The sequence below is a fragment of the Rattus rattus genome, chromosome 5 (genome assembly GCF_011064425.1).
Source record: "Rattus rattus isolate New Zealand chromosome 5, Rrattus_CSIRO_v1, whole genome shotgun sequence".
NCBI classification, from domain to species: domain Eukaryota; kingdom Metazoa; phylum Chordata; class Mammalia; order Rodentia; family Muridae; genus Rattus; species Rattus rattus.
The window spans coordinates 9617701-9620378 of NC_046158.1; the positions used below are offsets into that span (position 1 = coordinate 9617701).

A 2678-nucleotide genomic window follows, 5' to 3' on the forward strand; every position below is an offset into this window, starting at 1 on the left:
GTCCCTGAGCCGCCAGCCAGGACATAGCAGCCCTGGATTACCCAGTCCATTCTCTGAACGCTTCAGTAAGCCCCTTCCCCCAGGCTTGGCAGAGCAGAGACCATGTAGGATGGAGAGAACTGCAGGGTTCTTCAGATAGGTTTATACCGTGACCTTGTCCTTCCAGACCCAACCGACAGATCCCTACCTGAAAATCACTCATGCCTGAGAGGAAAGTCTCTTGGAACTCAGGCTGCTGCAGGCAGGAAGGCATAGTGTCCTAAGAAGGTCACCACCCGCAATCCTCTCCACACAAAATTAAAGACAGGAGAATTGCCTCCTCTCTAATGGGTTTTAATGAAAGACGGGGAGACGAGGAACAGACATCAGCAGCAAATGTCAAAACAGTTTTCACTGGGCAACGGGATCCATGCTCATCCAAAAATCTCAAAATTTCACATCTTAAAAATAATTTTAAAAGCCCAGCCTTGGAACGCTCCAAAGGGAACCTGTATGCAGCTGCAATTCTATCTTTGACCACCAGGTGGCAGCTGAGACCAGTGCATCCTTTGGAGGCGGCTCCTTTCCCTCTTTCCCATGATTCTTTTGGGTGAGTGCTCAGAGCCTGGTGTGCTGCGGGGGTACAGATCAGAGTACCACAGAAGGCCACTTACTGGGCATCTTTCTCAAAATTCCAAGAGACAGGCACTACCAGCCCACCTTGAAAACTGGGGAAAGTGAGGCCCAGAATAGAAAGATTGACTACACAGTTACTCCCACTCGTTGACACAAAGGCCTGGGGTCATTCAGCTTTATCTGAAGCCCCCTGCATGGCTTTCCAAAGATGGCGAACACAGCTAAAGTTAGTTATCAATAGAAGCAGGCCAGATGAATGAACGCCAGCTGCCTAAACGTAAGGGTCCAGGCTGGAGCCACCCACGGGATCCTCCTCCGTCCGACAGTCTTACACAACATTGAGTGCCATTGACCAGAGTGGAGCTACAAGCCCAGCTGACCTGCTGCCCTCTGCTCGGGAACCCACTTAGTAGGAAGCTCGGCAGAGTGACAGGAGGTTTGGCAGGGTGGCTATGCTAGCCAGAATGACATCACGAGGAACAGTAAGATGAGGGCTGCAGCCAGGGTGACAGACGGCACCAAGTCTGAATCCTCTGTACCACGTATGTCATCACCAGGAGCATCTCCAGGGGCGTCGGGAACCCCAGACAACTGGGTATCAGAGACCTTCTCCTCTGGGGGTCCGGGGCGGCCCATCTGTGGGAAGGAGGAAGGGTGAGGGGCGGGGCCTCATTTGCATCTGCCCACTCACCGCTTGCTCTCTGTACAACTCTCTGATTAGAGTAACAGACCAGAGTAGCCACCAGTACCCCACCACGGCCATAGACACTGCTTTCTCCATTGTAAAAGAGGCTGTTAGTGGCCCCTGGGAGGGCAAGGGTCAGGTGGGCCTCCTTCCCCACCACCACTAGCTTCACTTCCCATCTCCTTACCTCCCCTTGAGATGCTGGAGACCTTAGCCCCAGTGTCACAGTCCTGGAATGCCACTCTGCCAGTTCCCCAGGCACTTAGAGGTTGTTAGGCTGGTCTGGAAGGCCTTTGGTGAAGCCTGGGAAGGAGATACACCCCATCCTACCGGCTGCCTTTCACCTACAGGTGATGTGGATTCCAGGTCACAGCTACCTTAGAGATGAGAAACGAGAGGCTCCTGAGAGGCTCTCCAAGAGTCTGCAAAGCCAGTTGTGGCCACCTGAGACTTGGATTACAGCAGGTAGCTTCTAGGCAAGACGTCCTAAGACCCCCTCCTTTGGGGCAGGGTAGAGCCTCACATGGAAGGACTGTTGAGATCTAGTGTCCTGGGGTGGTCAGTGCAGGAGGCAGGAGAAAGGGATGTTTCCACTCTGAGATCTATCCTGAGCTGGATCCCCAGGCCCCTCTCCACCTATGTGGGCTCTGTGTGGCATCTACCTTTTAGGACTGCAACCCCCTAGAGCAGTTACCTTCCAGCCACAGGGGTCTCACATCCTGGGAGAGCTTCCCCCTCTACCTCCTCTGAATAGATCCAGTTGAGGCCTTTGTTCAGTAGTGCCCACCTCTGGGGAGGGGCATACCTGGGGAGGAGCTAGATAGAACTGGGCTATAGGAGACAGGTACTCTGCCAAATGCTGTGCCTCTACCCTTGTGGGTGTGTCCACAGAGCAGGGCAGCTAGTGTCTTAGGGAAGGGCTGGGGCCCCTCCCAAGCCAGCCTCCATCGGTAACACAGAGTCCCACACTGGGGAGTGGCAGGTTCAGGAAGAGAAGGAAATAGAGTTCAGTTCAACAAGTGGCTTCCAGATGCAGTCATGCCCAGTGCTGTACAGGGCACAGGGTAAATAGAGGGAAAACCTTCACACCTAACCAAAGGCTAGGTCCCCACGGAACTGACTGAGTCAGACACAAGCAAGAGAATGCAGCAAGCCCCCAGCAAGAGGGCCAGGACAACCTTAAAGATCCTTGCAGAGGTCAAAACCCTTTGAGTTAGATGTACATCCAATTGTTCACTTAAAAAAATGAAGTGTTGGGGTTGGTGATTTAGCTCAGTGGTAGAGTGCTTGCCTAGCAAGCGCAAGGCCTTGGGTTCGGTCCCCAGCTCCGAAAAAAAAAGAAAAGAAAAAAAAAAAAATGAAGTGTTGGGCTGGAGAG

The 2678-nt window shown here is 53.1% G+C and overlaps 1 long non-coding RNA gene across 1 annotated transcript; it reads right to left on the reverse strand.

The window, feature by feature from the left end:
• Nucleotides 1–324: 324 nt before the first annotated feature.
• LOC116900072 lies at nt 325–2076 on the reverse strand. Its single transcript, XR_004387915.1, has 3 exons — nt 1995–2076; nt 1488–1677; nt 325–1251 (listed from the first exon to the last, which is right to left on the reverse strand). It is a non-coding gene; the product is annotated as an uncharacterized LOC116900072 (long non-coding RNA).
• Nucleotides 2077–2678: the final 602 nt, after the last annotated feature.